This window comes from Vicugna pacos, chromosome 8 (genome assembly GCF_048564905.1).
Source record: "Vicugna pacos chromosome 8, VicPac4, whole genome shotgun sequence".
Lineage (NCBI taxonomy): Eukaryota > Metazoa > Chordata > Mammalia > Artiodactyla > Camelidae > Vicugna > Vicugna pacos.
Window position 1 is genome coordinate 407,755 of NC_132994.1, and position 17,001 is coordinate 424,755.

The 17,001-nt window shown below is 40.8% G+C and overlaps 2 pseudogenes; both read right to left on the minus strand.

Moving 5' to 3' along the window:
- Positions 1-475: 475 nt before the first annotated feature.
- Positions 476-1,393, minus strand: LOC102538486 (cytosolic 5'-nucleotidase 3A pseudogene; annotated as a pseudogene).
- A 12,555-nt stretch (positions 1,394-13,948) lies between these two features.
- Positions 13,949-17,001, minus strand: part of LOC116279086 (otoferlin-like) — a 445,501-nt pseudogene continuing 442,448 nt past the window's right edge.

Sequence of the window (17,001 nt, forward strand, 5' to 3'; positions counted from 1 at the left end):
CAATTCACCCATAAAGAAGGATATTTTGCCATTTGCAGCCTTTCATTCACTTTTTTCTTCACTTCAAAAACTGCCATTTTATAATTGGCATAAACATTTCCATTGCATCAAAAACAACAAAATACATAGAAATAAACTTAACTAAGGAGGTTACCTATACCTTGAAAACTGTAAAACACTGATGAAGGAAATTGAAAATGATACAAAGAAATGGAAAAAATATTCTGTGCTCCTGGATTGGAGGAATCAACACTCTCAAAATGGCCACACCACTGAAAGCAATCCACAGATCCAATCCCTGCTAAAATACTCATAACATTTTTCACAGAACTAAAACAAACAATTCCAAAATTTATATGGAACCATAAAAGACGTCAAACTGCCAAAGCAATCTTCTGTAGGTTCCTAAAAGATACTTGTTTATAAAATCTCCTGTAAGATAGTGTTGACTCTCTCCAATGAGTACTAAATTGTATTAAAACAGTATCAGAAGAGCCCATGTACTTTTTTCTAAAAGTTCACCCATTCTATCACTTAGATACCAAGTTTTCTGAATGTATCCAACATTGGCTACTCCATCTGCTGTTCTCAAGTCTCCTTGAGAGTCTCCCGACAGAATTATGTTGCTGTTGTCTTTTAGCAGATTGAAATGTTCACTTTTTGTTAAATATGTGTATTTATTCCCCCTTATGTCCTTTAAAAGCCCCATTTTCATAAAAATCCATTATTTGGACTCTACTTTGACATTTGGATGATAACAGTAGCTTGACAGAAAACCTCTCGTGGTATATCACCTATGCAGTGTAAAAATATGTACAGAGGGATTTTTTGCTTTTGGAGCTTATCAGATAAATTCTCATATCCTTCCCTGAACATGTCATCAGGTTCTTTCATGATGTCTTTAAGTTTAGCTTTTGATTAAGGTCGTTCAACAAGCAGATTATGTGACTTAGTACACTATTCTACCATATAAAAGAACTTGTCATCTCTGGTAAGAACAAGATCAACTTTAAAAGAATAATATCTTTCCTTGGGTTAAATATCTTTTTTTTGACATTGATCTGTAACTTGTTAACAATTGTTTATGATATAATGACATGTTGAGCATCTTTTTCCTTTGTATTTACTTAATGTCATATCAAACTATATTATTATCTAAAGTATGACAACTCCTCCTTTGACAAGACCATAGATAATTTCTTCTAACCTCATAGGATTCTTGACATGAACTGAATGTTTCTGCAATTTTGGCATCATTTTTATAAAGGCAGTGGACTCGATTAGTCATTTCTTTGCTATCCAATATTCATCTCAAATATCTGGATCTTCCTCTTTTGGTCATCCTCTTCAAGGTAAATATGTATTGGGCCAGCACAACCACTGCCATCAGAGCACAAATCTGAGTTCATTCTACTCATAGCCACCTGGTTCAGGGCTCTCATTTGCCTCCCAGCCAGGAAAAGAAGAGGCCAGTGACAGTGGCCAGCAAGCCATGCACAACGCCCCATAGTGAACCCTGTGAATACTCCCTCAATCATCTTTTCATATGTTTCTGTTATTCGCATTTCCTTTTCTATGGAATACTTGTCCATGTCAGTTCTATAAAAAACATGTCCAGTACATGTGAGTGTGCCTTTTCCTTAATGTTTTGTAGGAATTCTTTATGTATATGTATGTATTTTCCAAACACCAACCCCTTTACTGGTTATGTATATTTCAAATATCTTCTCTATTTTTTGAATTTCATTCTTAATGGTGAACTCAAGTTCTTAATTTTAATGCAATTTAATGTAGTGATCTTCTCATTAAAGTTTGCATTATTTGTTTCTTATTTAAGAAATAAGAGCTTAAGAAAATTTTATAATTTGGTGTTTCATAGGAAGTATTTAATCTAATGCAATTCATTTTTGTGTTGGAATAAGGATGCAACTTGATTTTTTTTTTTCTATTTGGATAAACAGTTGCCCTAGTGTCATTTATTGAATAGTGCGTTTTTCTCTCATGATCTATAATGTCTGCTTTGTCATAAATCCATTTTCCATATTGGCATGGGTTTGTTACTAGACTCTCTATTCTTTCTTTGGTCTGTTAGTTTGTGCCTGCACCAGTACCGCACCAACTTCATTTCCATAGCTTACAGTAGTCCGGATATCTAGTAGCGAGTATCTCACACTAGCATCCCACATTTTGTTCTTAAGAGCTTCTTGGCTTTTGTTGGCCCTTAATCTTTCATGTAAATTTTATAATTGGCTTGTTGAATTTCACATGCATGTGCACACCCTGATAGGATTTGTATTTGAATTTTATGGATGTTTTAGATCAGTTTGGAGAGAATTATGGTATGCTTTATGATAGTCAGTCCTCCCATCCAATAATATGACAGATCTCCCTATTTATTAGGCCTTCTTTAATGTTCCTTTAATAAAGTTTATTAGTTTTCTCTTCTGAAGACTTATACGTTTTTTATTTTATCATAAGTATTTAAAATGTTTATCACTGATTTAAATTACATCTTTAAAGAAATTTACATTTTTAGTCAATTGTGGGTACCTAGAAATGCAGTTTACTTTGCATATTAATTTTGAATCTAATATCTTTTTTATTAATTTAAATTTTTGCTTTTTAAAAATCCTTCTCCCACATGACATAGATACCTAAAAGTAAATTTTAAGGGAAAGGAAATTAATATTTACTAAGTTGCTACTAGGTGCCAAATAGTCAACACAGATTATTTTACTTAATCCTCACAAGTATTTTGTTGCTTATTTTTCTCAGCAAACATTTATTAACCCTATGTTAGCCTTTTTTTTTTGAAATTTTTATATAAACAATCATATCATCTATAAAATAATCAAGGTTTTTGTTTCTTTTTTCCAGTCCTTTACCTTTTACTTCTTTCTCTTGATTTACTATGCAAGGACCTCCAGAACAATGTAGTATAAGGCTGATGAAAACAGGCATCCTTATATTGAAGCTGCTCTTACAGAAGATGCTGTTAAAAGTTTCATTGTTAGATATGAGGTTTCTGTGGGTTTTTTGAAATGTCCTTTATTGAACCAAGAACGTGTCTTCTGTTCCCAGTTTGCTAAGGAGGTTGTTGCTATTATTTCCTTTCATCACAGATAGATGTGAAATTTTATCCAATTTTTTCTGCCTCTATTAAGATACAGTTATTTTCACCTTAACATGGTAATATGATGATTTACTTTAATTGATCTTCTCATGATAAGCCAATCTAGGATTCCTAGGAAACACCAACGTGGTCATATCCACTTATCTTTTTATATACTCTCTGATTTATTTTATAAAAATATTTATTTTTAGAGTTTTTGCATCTACATTCATTCATAAGTGAGATCAGCCTATGTTTTTTATTTTTTAAAATAGTATCTTTATCTGGTTTTGAAATATCACAAATAATTTTTTTCCCATTATGTGGAATAGTTTGCATAAGATTAGAATTTCCCAATGCTCACATGTTTGGTCGAATTGCCTAGAAATCTATCTGGATCCAGTGTGTGTGTGTGTGTGTGTGTGTGTGTGTGTGTGTGTGTGTGTGTGTGTGTGTGTGTGTGTGTGTGTGTGTGTCTTTAATGTGATTATTTTAAATGACTGATTTAATTTCTTTAAAGCTTAGAGGACTTTTTATGTTCTCTATTTTTAAAAAAGACTTGGTTTTTGTTAAGCTGTATATATCTGTATATTTCATCTAAGTTTTCAAGTTGAGGCACAGACTTGTTCATAGCATCTTGTCTGTTTAATCTGTGTAGCAACTATAGCTTTGCCCCCTTTTTATTCTTGATTTTAAAAAATGTAATGCATCTCTCTTTTTTCTCTTATTCTCTCCAGAGATTTGTATCTTTTATTATTTTTCTGACCTCTCTCGATCCTCTTCTTATATGTTCACTTTCTCTTTCATTAACTTCTGCTTTTATTTTTATTATTTTCTCTCATCTTCTTGAGTTTATTTTGTTGTGCTTTTTCCCTAATTCCTTATGGTTGGATGAAAACTTCATTAAGTTGAGCTTTTCTTTTTTCATGTAAGCATTTAAGACTAAATTTTTTGGAACTTAACTGCTCTGCCATTTTGGCACATAATATTTATGGTATTTTTGTCAATATTTTTTTAACTATTTTCTAAAGAGTTCATAATCTACACTTCTTTTATGATTGATAGGTTGTTCCAAAATATATTTAAAATTTTTAAGTATTTTTCCCTTTAGTTATGTTTTTTAATAACTGAAGTGTACTTGGGTTAAATGATACATTCTTCATGATACCATTATTATTTCACATAGTGATTTCAAATTGGCAAGCTTTATGACCTAGCTTTTAGTCAATTTTTGCATATACTTAGTGTCAACCTGACAGTTATAATAAAGTGTCCTGTTGTTGGGGATAGTGTATAGCCAGATGTATGAGATGCACTTGGATATGAGCTTGTTGGTGGGTGAGTTATGGTGGGGGAGATAATACCTACTGATGCCATAAGATAATTTTTCTTTTTAAGTAAGACAAAGGGACTAGGACACTACTGAGTTTTAAAGTTGGAGTTTCCATAGATATTGAAAGTCTCTTATTACCTGTCTAAAGGAGCATGTGGAAACCTTATGAATCTGAGGAGCAGGACTTATTGTGATTTCTGCTTCCTTTGTCACCCTATGCAGATCCTAAACCTGGGAAGAACTGTAGTTGGTTAAATTGATTGCTCATTTTATTGAAACATCTCAGAGGTGAATTGAGGTTTAAGGAATGATTTCTTACCCTGTTGCTTCTATGAAAGTGAGTGCTAGCTGAGGTGTCCAATCTTTCTAATCCAGCAGAACCCAGACCTGAAAAACATGATGAATGATATAATTGACTGGCTCTGCTAAGGGCTTTATCTAGTTCGTAAAAAGGAAATATCTGGAACAAGGCAGCAGGCAGAAGACCAGTTCCAGGAAGGGCTAACCAAACCTATCTAAGGCGGAATAACGTAGACAAGGCTGCCAAAAGTCAGGGTGACTTAGTTCTCTAGTGTGTCTGTCTAGAAGGCTTCTACTTACAAGCATTTCTTAGAAAGTATCCTGGGGCTTTATCTGGGAAAAGGCACCCTGGGTGCTGAGTCCATACCTGTATCTCTCTAGACTATTTATGAATGATTCCTGCTGATGGAAACAATCCTCAGGTAGAAACAAACCACATTTTGATACCTTCAGATTGATTTATCATCCTTCCTCTCAAATTTGAGAGCTGGAGCTGCCTGGCCTGCCGCCTGTTATTTCATGGAACACTTGGCCATGTAACTTCTGGAGGAAGTCCACATGTTCTCAGCACAGCTGCTTATTTGCAGCAAGCTAGGGTGGGCACCAGTGAAATAGAAAGCCTGGCCCAGGAAGGGGAAAGAAAGGCGCCAGGGATATAGTGGCTTACATGGTGGGGAGGGAATGTGTATGGAAACCATGTAGCCTCAGGGAGCCACCTGCAAGGTCGGTGGAAACTGGGGACATGCTGCTTCCAAGTCCTCTTTGCAATGGATGTTGCTGCCTCTTTTCCAACCTGGGTTTTCAGTGGCTGAACATACTCTGGTGGCTGGAAGATTTGTTCTTATCATTTTCACATCTACCGGTTTAATAGTTTGTTGAGAACTTTGTTTTAGAAACCAATATGGGGCTACTAGTTTTTGGTTTCTGGTATTCATCCTTTTGGAAGATCAGGCATTTTCCATCATTATACTGTATATGCTATGCCACATAAGATGTTGTGATGTTTACCAGTTACATGTGGAGAGGGTCAGCGTCTGAGAAAGTTGAACGATCCATCCATTTCACACATCAGAACATTGCCCAACTATAGTATCCTGGCAATCTTTTTGTTCTTAGTGCTCTGTGATTTTTCAGAGAATATCAAATTCATCTGGCATTCTGTGTAGCAATTCAATTGGACTTAATTTTTATGGTAAAGTGTTTTATGACTAAAGCCAGGATGACAATGGCTTTAAAAAGTAACAGGGCGTTTTAGACTGCTGCTATATCCTGCTAAAAATATACAGTGCAATGCTGTCTGTTTTTCACATATTTATATTATTTGTGAAGATTGACCCACCTCCATCTTGACAGTTGTCATATGGGCTATCTTACCTGTCTATTTTACTGGTAATCCAATAGAGTAATGACTTCTATCTTTTTGGAGGGCACTTTTGAAACTATAGCGTTGTCCTGAATGGTAATCCCATCACCTTGGGGTAACTATGCTAATTAGTGCTATTTTTTATACTTCTTTTCCTTGTGTCCCTTTCTCATGTCATAATAAAATTATCATTTTTTGTCTAAGTATAGTTGATTTACAGTGTTGATTTTAGTTTCATCTGTAAAGCCTAGTGATTTACTTATACATACATTCTTTTTCAATATAGGTTATTATGAGATACTGAACATAGTTCCCTATGCTATGCAGTAGTACCTCATTGTTTATTTCCTGTATAGTGGTTTATATCTGATAATGCCAAACTCCTAATTTATCCCTCCCTGACTTTCTTCTTTGGTAACCATAAGTTTGTTTTCAATGCCTATGAGTCTGTTTCTGTTTTGTAAATTAGTTCATTTGTGTCATTTTTTTAGATTCCATATGTAAGTGATATTATATGATACTTATCTTTCTTTGTGTGAGTTACTTCACTTTGTATGATAATCTCTAGGCCCATCCATGTTGCAGCAAGTGGCATTATTTTATTCTTTTTATGGCTGAATAGTATTCCATTGTGTCAATATACCAAAACTTCCTTATCCAGTCATCTGTCAGTGGACATTTAGGTTGTTTCCGTGCCTTGGCCATTGTAAATAGTCCTGCTATGGACATTCAGGTGCATGTATCTTTTCAAATTGGGCTTTCTCTGGATATATGTCCAGGAATGGGACTGCTGGATCATATGGTAACTTTAGTTTTAGTTTTTAAAGGAATCTCCATACTGTTTTCCACAGTGGTTGCACCAAATTACACTGCCACCAACAGTGTAGGAGGGTTTCCTTTTCTCCACAGCCTCTCCAGCAATGTGTGTAATAATAGAGTACACCATGTTTTAGGGATAGAGTGGATAGACCATATCATAATCCATTTCCTATTGAATACATAGATATTTTTCAATTTTTCCTTAAGAATTCCTAGAAGTTAAATTACTGTATTGAAAAGTATGAAAACTTAAAAAGTTTTTGTTACTTATTGCCACATTGACCTCCATATATATTGCACAAATTTGCATTCTCACCAGCAATGTATAAAAGTAGACTTTTCACAAAAACTTTCAGTAAACCTAGGTATCTTGATGTCTTAAATTTTTAATCTTTGCTAATTTTGTAGAAAAACTATAACTGCTGTTGTAACATGACAGGTTTCACATATTCATGTGAAATATGAGACAATTTTTCCCATCAAAATTTTTGCATTTGTAAATTTCTGCTCCCTACACATTGCTCATTTTTTTCTCATTTATTTGTAAGAATTCTGTGTGTTTAGGATTTAACACTTTATCAGCCATATGTGTTTAAAAATATTTTTACAATTCAATTTTACTTTTAATTCTTTTTATGTTATTTTTGAGGCACTAAAATTTTAAATGTTTATTAGTCAAATTTATCAGTCTTTATGTTCTCTTCTTTTGGTATCATGGGTTGAAAGGCTTTCCCCTCATGAGATCAGACAAATGTTCAATTAGATTTCTTCCATTCTTTTATTATTTTATTTTTGACATTTAACTTTTTAAATCATGAAAATATTTTAATGTAATTTTCAAGTAAAGTCAATGTTGATTTAGTTTATAGTTCATTGTGTAATTATTCATTAATCTACTGAAAACTTTTGACCATTTGTACTTCTGATAAAACTCTTAACTGAAAAGAACAAATGAAAGAAATGGAACTCATCTTACTTATATCGGCTGCTTTAGTTAAGGGTTTGGTGAAAAAGAAGGCCAACATATGAACATAAGGCCATTGACTTTTCTGAGTGCAAATCTAGGATATACTTGATAAAATGTGGGATATCTGCATTTTCATATTATTGACTTGTAAATAATATTGACTTGTAAATAATATTGACTTTTTCTTGTAGTATTTCATGTTAAAATAAGAAATGAGTCTTGGCAGGGTTTGAGTAATCTGCTCTCCTACTTTGCAGTTCATCAAAGGATGAGTGCATTTATCTCCTTGTTCTACTTGAAATTAATTTTGTTATATAATGTGAGAAAAGAATCTTACTTTTCCCAAATACGTAACTAATTGAATCATCCATTATTTTCTGACTGATTTGAAATGATACTCTTATGATTAACTAAATACATTTATGCATACACATATGTGCATATGTATATACACACATATGTTTGGCTTTCTAATCTCTTTCCTCAATTTTTCTAGTTTTAGAACCAATATCTTACTGTTTTAATTATTGTAGCTTTAAGGTATATTTTAATATCAGATAATCATGCATTTTTATCATCATGTTCTCACAAGAAAGAATGATTTAAAATATTTTTGAACATATTTTAGTGTTTTTGAACTTTAGAACTTTTTGAAGCAAACTTTAAAATTACTTTAACGCTTAACATTCGTCAAACAGAAACAATAACTTCCACGTATTAACAATAAAATATAAATAAAATATGTATTAAAATGTGACATATACTGTGATATTAGAAATTACTGTGTTTGCCATAGATGTGGGAAAGTCAGGACCTGATCAATACAGCTGTTTACAAATCAGTTACATTCTGGGTCGACTTTTTGGTTTGTCTCAACTGGCTACAGTGGGAAGGGTACAATAGGCTTTCTGTTGGAAGAGATCCTTGTTGTTTTTTTTTTAAATTCAGAGCTTTTATTTAATTTCCCTTCCAGTTTTATTGAGCTATAATTGACGTCTAGCACTGTGTAAGTTTAAGGTGTACAGGATAATGGTTTGACATAGATACATCGTAAAATGATTACCGCAATAAGTTTAGTAGACACCCGTAATTGCAGAGAGCTACAAAACTAAGGAAATAAAAAACATTTTTCTCCTTGTGATAAAAACTCTTAGGATTTACTCTCTTAACAACCTTTATATATAACATACAGCAGTGTTCGTTATATTATGTTGTAAATTACATCCCTACTACTTTATCTTAAAACTGGAAATTTGTACCTTTTGATTACCTTCATTCAGTTTTCCCTTCCCCCCACCCCTCCCCACCTCTGGTAACCACAAATCTGATCTCTTTTTCTATGATCCTTGTTAGATTTTAACAAATGGATAAGACCAAATCTCTGGTGTGTCACTGTTAACCTGGAATCCTGATCCCAGTCCTGGCTTTTCATGCATCACTGTTTTGACCTTGGTTTTCCCTGTATTTCCTGGTTCCTGACTGTTTGGTGTCTGAACCACCACTCCATGTTGAGCATCCCTTGTCCATATTCACAGACTTCTTGGCCTGCTTGGTTCCACCTGTAGCCTCACCTCCCTGCTTCACCAGAGTTCTTAGATGGCTCCACCGTGACAAGAAGAAAGGTGCTTCTGGCTGACTGATTCTTCCCATAGCTCTCTCTTCATATACTGATCTTTGGCTCAGACATTTTAATTATATACAATGAATCTTATAGAACACAGAGTTGATTTTAACTCCACATACAATTTATATGCATATTTACAATATATCTGTAACAGAGATCTGTGCTATCAAAGAAGTTTAAGAATTCATCATTTTCTTTTGTACCACCTCACCTGGAACTTTGGTTTCAACTGTACTGTGCTTCTTCCATTTTCGTGTGTCTAATGCCTTGAGATATATTTGTATTTGTCATAGGAAAGATAAATAATAATAGTCATGATGATGACAATAAGACAGGACAAAAAATGTCAACTGAGAAAGGGAGAACAAAGAAATGAGATCAGCAAACCAAGTTTATTTTAGCAATATCACTAAAGGACAGTAACTTGGAGGTAACAATGACCAATAACAAAGTAACTTGGTCATAATGATGACTGTTTCTAATTATTTTATGGTGTCTGTTAACCACCCATTCAGTTTGAAAGACTTCAAGTGTGTCCAGTAAACATTTACCAAGTAGAGCTGACTTGTACGTATTTCTAAACCACTCCACCGCCTATCACACTGCTCAGGTCCATAAAAGAATGATGCCTCAGAAACAGTATTTTGTAGCATTTGAAACCCTGCACATTTTTTTGGTGAAATCATTCAGAGAGACAAGATTTTTGTTTGCTGTAGAGTGATGACATTCTGTGAATATATCTTAAGAACAATGATAATTTTGCATTTTTTCCCCAGAAGTATCAAATTAGGAGGCCCAAAGCATTCTGGTTACCATATGCCATGTTTTTGTTTTTATGCAATATGACTTGAAACCTTCCATCAGTCTGGAACAATTAGTTACTTACTTCTTTGTATGGAGAAAAGCAGAATAGTACATTTCAAATCATTAAAGACTAACCAAAATTTTTGAGAGCTTGACCTTCCAAACAGTTTTTGGAAAATAAATGGTGTTTGTGATAAGTCATAAATGTAAGGATATGTTTCTATGAATTGGAATTAAATGAGTGCTACTAATTGATGTACCAATAAAGGTCATTTTCTTTTAAGCTTCAGACAGTTTGGCAATCTATTGGTTTGAGTTTCAATGGCTTATTCATTTTATATTTTATATTTCCATTAGCTTCTCTACATTGCAAGTCCGTAAGGCATTTGGAGGAGAATGTAGATGAAATGTGGGACTGAACTTGGTCTCCTAACCTTTCTTTGTGGGGCCAGGTGACGGGTTCGGATAGTAGGGTTCTGGGTAAGGTATGCAGGTCCAGTGCGTTAAGCCTACGAAGAAAGTGGATGGGAAACAACAAATCAAAACAAAACAAAGGCTAATAAAGAAACTTGTCCTGAAAGCTCTAAAGCGGTGGTTTACAGTCTGTTCTGCAGAAGCCCTGAAGGCCTTGAATTTATTACGGTCCCTCTAATTCAGTGATTCTTAACCCTGATCAACAGTCAGGATTCAAATCTCCTGGTCAACCCCTCCTCCCACCAATTATGGTTTAACTGATTAGTGTGGGGCTAAGGCATCAGAAGTTGCCTAAAGCTCCAAGTGATTCCAGTTTAGGCAGGGTTGCCAACCACTGCTCTATTCTATGAATACCTGAGTGTCTGTAGACTGAAGAATTACCATATATCCACACATATCTTGTATTGCTTTTTCTCTATAATTTATGGACACAATAACTCAGATACAAATTCATTAAACATTTCATGGAGTTATAGGAGCTTGTTGCATTTGCATGTTTTCTCATCCATATGTTCTAAAAATATAATTACCATCATGTGAACGTCCTCAGATTTGAAGCGTTTGATCAAGGGTTCAAGGCAGAGTTGAGATTGTGGTTAAAGCAATCACCCATATAGGTTAAATGGTGGTCAAGAAGAGTTCCTGGCTTAATCAAGAGCACTGGAAAATTTACAATAAGGAGCCGAGAAGAGAAGCCTTAAACACAGCGGGGATAAAAGAGATCTTACGTGGCCCTCCTTGCCGTGAGTCTGAGATCTGAACAAGATTCATAGCTCGGGCTCCTCCTTGGGGAGCCTTGAGTGGCTTCTCTGAGAAAGTGAAAGAAGAGAGTAGATTCCCTTTGGCTTTGAGGCTTCTTAATGTGCCTCCAAAATATGCCTCCCTGAGGCTGCCTGGGCTTCTTGAGCGCAGTGAGCATAGCTCTTTTTTCAAGAACCTGAAAGCTTAGGTGGCAGTTCATTGTTTCTTCAACTTTAGTGGACCTTGCTGGTGGGTCCCGTTTTCTGGCTGTGTTCTGTGGCATCACAGTCATTGCAGAAACTTGCAGACAAGGCTGCAAGGGCAAGATCCTGGGGTCACAAATGTATCCAACTACTGTTCTCTGTGTAGCAGGCACTGGTCAGTTCCATTGCCAAGAAGTAAAAATTGCTTTTGGCCTTATGAATTAATTTTTTTAAATATTAAAAATCAAGGCTGAGTGTCACATGCAAAAAAATAGGTTGGTGCAAAAGGCACTGAGAAGATCCCTGCACTTCTGAAGAGCTTAAAATATCTGTGATAGGAACAATATTATGACATAAAAATCCTCGAAGCAAGAAGAGCCTACCACAATCATAAGAAACTCATTCCAGATTTTAACAACTTTATTAAATAAGCCTTTTATTAGAAATCTCTCCTGTTGTAGATAGCTTGTTCTTTTGTCCTAAGGGAGATGAATAAAAATTGGACACCATTCTCCATGTGATATTTCATTATAGACCTAGAGGCATTTGTTAGTTTCCTATTCAAGTTTCCATTTTCAGCAATAAATTTTTCTGCCCTCTTCTTGTTCCTGTCTCCTCCTTACCTGGCCTTTTATGAAGCTGTGCTGGTGAGTGTGATGAACTCCTGAAGACTTCAGGTAAAGTTACTGAGCAGGGTTCCTCATCCTTATCAAAACAGTCTCTTCTTTGAATTCCAAGTCCTTTTCCTGAAATTACAACACATCTATCTATCTACCCACCTACCTACCTACCTATATCTCAAACTACTTTGTGGGCAATATCACCATGTGGGTGGCTCACAGTTAACTAAACTTCCAGACATCCACAGGGGAACTCATTATCCCCCCGCAGAATCTGCCCCCTCCCTGTGTTCCTCACTTAGTGAATCCACCACTCACCCAGGACTCGCACCAGTTCTATGGAGCTTCTTTTTTCCTCTAACATTAGCAAGCTTACGTGAAATGAATCAGCAAGTCCTACTGATTCTACCTCCTAAATATCTTTCAACTCACTCCTTTCCCATCATCCCTACCACCACTAACCCCCATCCCACTGCAGACGAGACTGGGCACATTCAACTCACTCCTTTCCCATCATCCCTACCACCACTAACCCCGATCCCACTGCAGACGAGACTGGGCACATTCAGGCTGTAGACCCATCCCACTCCAGAGATGACTTATCTCTCACCTGGACTTCTTGCATCCAATTCATTCTTTACATGTAAGCAATAGTGCTCTTCCTAAAATGAAGAATCAGTCAGATTACTCCCACCCACCTTCTTAAAACCCTTTAGTGACCCCTTTCCCTAAAGTCACAATTCTAAACCTGGTCCCCAGACCCCCCTCATCAGCGCACAGCTGGTCTTTCTTGTTCCATCTCTGATGCTTCCCTTGAGAGACATGTTCAATTTCTTTTAATTCCTCTAATTCCATTTCTGTTGCCTCTGGGTTTTGTATACTATTCCTTCTTCCTGGGACACCGATCCTTTGGCTGTCAGCTTAAACATTTCACTAACCTTGGGAGATTTTTCTCTAACCCTAGACTAGATGTGCTTCCCCCCCACTGCCCCAGCCTGTGTCTTGCTCTGCCCTGCTCCTGGCGTTGAGCTCTTCATGTGGGCTTGAGGGGCGTTAACACCGGGTCAAGCACAGGGCCTCCCTCATCAATGGGGACCAGCTGTAAGCCCAGGCCCTGGGGACACGTGGCCCCGGGAGCTAGACCGGGGGCGGGGTGCCCGGGGGAAGAGGGGAGGAGAGGGCTCCAGAGGATGGATCCGAGGGGGAGGTTAACAGAGATATCAGAGGCTTGCAAGCTGGAGCAGAGGCCAGACAGAGAGCCCCAGGGCTCGTGCTCTGAGGCAGGCAGGCCAGGCTATCCCAGGCAGCCAGACGCATTTGGGGAGGGAATGATCCCCGAGCCTGGGAGGCCGGTGAAAGGAGAGCCCTGGGGGAAATGTGATGACCTTCACCCTTTATTCTCCAGATCAGTTCTGAACTGCAAATTCCTCCCACTCAGCTGTTCCGGGTCCCCACAAAATAAAGGGCCCTCGAGAGGCTGTGTTTTAGGGCTGACACTGGTGTGGGCGCTGGTGCCGGAGGTGGCCTCCCCCGGGCAGCGGCCTGGGCCCACTCCCTGGCTTTCCCAGAGCTGGCTTCTTAGGGCCTGTCACAGCAAGGTGACAACAGAAGTCACCTGTGTCCTGCAGCCATGACTTAAGTCTTTGTAAAGTTGTGTCTGAATCTCTCTAAAGAGGTCAGGTCCAGTGAGGCATGGGCCCCAGCCCTGCCTGTGTGTCATGAGGGGCTTTTCCCCCAGTCTCAGAGTGTGGTGTGAAAACAGGTACATGGCTGCGGGACCAGGCCAGTGGCACAGATCCCCTGCTGACTTTGGGGAGCAGTTGGCGTCTGTGGTTGGCAGCTGGCGCTTTTCGGCCATTTTGGAGTCTATGCCTTCAGACTGTCCCTGGGCCTGCAGGACCTTTTCGGTAAACTTGTGGCCCTGGGTCCACTCTGCTGTGCACCCTGTGCTGTGGTTTAAGGGTCCTCTCGTGGGCAGCCTGCGCAGGCAGCCCTGTACCTTAGACCCACCTTGAACCCTGGGCCACAAAGTCCCCCACAGGGTTAGGGGCCCATCCTGTGCTGAGTTTGCCTTCCAGCCCTGTGACCCCACACCAATCCCCCCATTTGACCAATGGCAGATTTGCCAGCTCAGTGTTTGATTTCTTTTATTAAGAGAAAAATCACCAATCAAGAAAGGAAAAACAGCCCAGTGAAACCCAGCTCACACAGGCAGGGGGCAGCACTTCGAGTACAAACCCCCAGCTGCACCTGGAGGGCTGGAGGGGCAGGCCCTTCAGGGCGAGGAGGGCCTGGCGGAGGTGACCTGCGGGGGTTATGGGGGAGGGGCATGGGGCTCACCCCCCCAGCTTCTGGGCAAGGCCTGCAGCCCCACGCTGGGCTGAGGAAGTTCTGGGAAGGGAGGAAAACCCACAGACTGGGCTGGGCCTGGGCTTGAGCCCCAGGGCTGAGCAGCCCAGGAAGAGGCCACCCCGTGGGAGTAGTACGATGGGCCTGGCCAGCTTCTGCAGAATCCACACTGCTGGCGTCGGCTGTCCATGCGAGATTCTGTCTGGGGACAGGAGGGTGATGCTTCTTGTTTGTTCATTTGTTTTAAAGCCCTGGGCACTGGCCCCTGCAGGATTCTCGGTTAATTTCATTAAAGCTTCTGTGCTGACTGGAAGGCCAGGGGGAGGGTGTGGGGCAGCCTCCTTAGGGGCATCTGCAAGATGGGGCAGGCCCCCGCCCCTCCCCACAAGCCCCACCCTGCAGGCAGGGACAGGGGCTGGGACTTGGCCAGCAGCAGGCTTGGGATGATGAGGACAGGCAGGGAGGGGGCATCACCGGCCCAGCCAGCGTGACGAAGGCCCCGAGACCCGAGGCCTCCACGCCAGAGGAGGGGCGAACATGCCGGACCAGGGTGGGGTGCCGCAGGGAGGCCACAGGGCCTTCCAGCCCCCGAGAGCTTCCTGACCAGGTAGCCAGGGAGGCTGCAGAGGAGGAGGGCTGGCAGGAGCAGCCCCAGCAGAGCCTGCGTGAACGTGACGATGAGCCCCTGGCAGCGCGTTCAGATGAGGTACCTGATGGACTTGAGGGGGTTGAGGAACCAGACAATGGCCATCATGGGCCGGCTGGGGGCGGGGGAGCCTTGGTCAGATGGGGGCACCTCAAAGACCCCTCGTCCCCTCTGCCCTCCCAGACCCCAAAGAGGGGCCCCTTCCTGGCCACAGTGCTAGTGCTGCTGTGAGGACCCGGCCCCTCTCTAAGCACCAGGTTTGCGACCTACATTCCCTGTCCTCTCTGCGGGGCCCTCCAGTGCCCCACCTCCTCCCAAGGCCGAGATGGCACGTCCGGCAGCTGGGCAGCCGCCGCTCCCCCTGCATACGCACAGCCGCAGTCTGCTTCTTAGGACGCTTCCCTGTTGGGCAGTTCACCATGCGGTCCTGTGGTGCCCCACATTCACAGTGAGGTGGCTGTTTCTCAGCCTCTCCCCCTTTCTGCTTCAGTCCACAGCAGGCCCTGCCAGGGATCTGCGGGCCCCGGGTGGGCGCACGCCCCCTCAGCCCCGACCTGCCCACCAGCACCGCTGCTCTGCCTTCTGAGGGGCCTCTGAGCCACGACGTGCCCGTGGAACTTACATTCTGTTGATCGTGTTACAAAACCAATAGGTTCTATAAAATGTCAAGATGGACAATCAAAGCACTGAATATCTTTCTTCAAACTCCTGCCCCACCAACTCCTCCAGGGCTGCTCAGCGTGGTTGGGGGGGGCTGCAGAGCAGGGTGGGGGGCATGGGCACAGGGCAGCTGGCTTCCAGTCCCAGCTCTGATGGGCAAGTTAGGCACCCCTTTGAGCCTCAGTTTCCTCACTTGTACCACAGGGTTAACAGTAGACCCCACCTCCAGGGTTGGTGAAAGGGTGAAGTGAGAAAGCCCACATGAAGCTCTCAGCCTGGCCTGGAACCCAGTGATGCAACACACATGCTGGTTCACGAGGTGTTTGAAAGGGATGGAGCCACTCACTGTCCTGTAGGGCGGAAAAAGGCTCTGGGCTGGGAGGAGGATGCTGGTAGAAACTCCTCAGGACTTGCTGGCTAATCCTAGCCAAAGCCTTTCTCCTATCCTGTCCGTAGCTCAACTTTTTCCTGCCAGTGGAATTGGGTTCGAATCTGCCCGAATCTTGCTGGGAGAGGAGTTAGCACAGTGTGAAGGACACTGGATTGGCAATTTGGAAATCTTGGCTGAGTTGTAGTCAGGTGATTTGCCAGGTGACCTTGGGCAAGTTACGTCTCCTCTCTGGCCTACTCTGGAATCATGCGAGACAGTCATTTGCAGGTCTGAGTGTATGATACCGTTTGAAACCTTGAAAGTTGCTGTGTGTGGACTTATGTGTGCACTTGCGCGTGTGCGTGTTCCACCTGCTGCCCAGCGCACGAGCCCTAGGTCCAGGAGGAAGGGAGGAGTACCAGACCCAGGAGGATGCCAGACTCTGGCCCCAGGGATCTTCTTGACCAGGTGGCCGGGGTCAGAGTAGAGGAAAGGGCGAGGGGGAGGAGCGGCAGTGTGAGCAGCGGCACTTGGAGGCGCAGCCAGCGACATCTGTGCCACCAGAAGTAGTGGCAGACTTGAGGGGCTTCAAGAGCCAGATGAAGCTGGTGTGAGG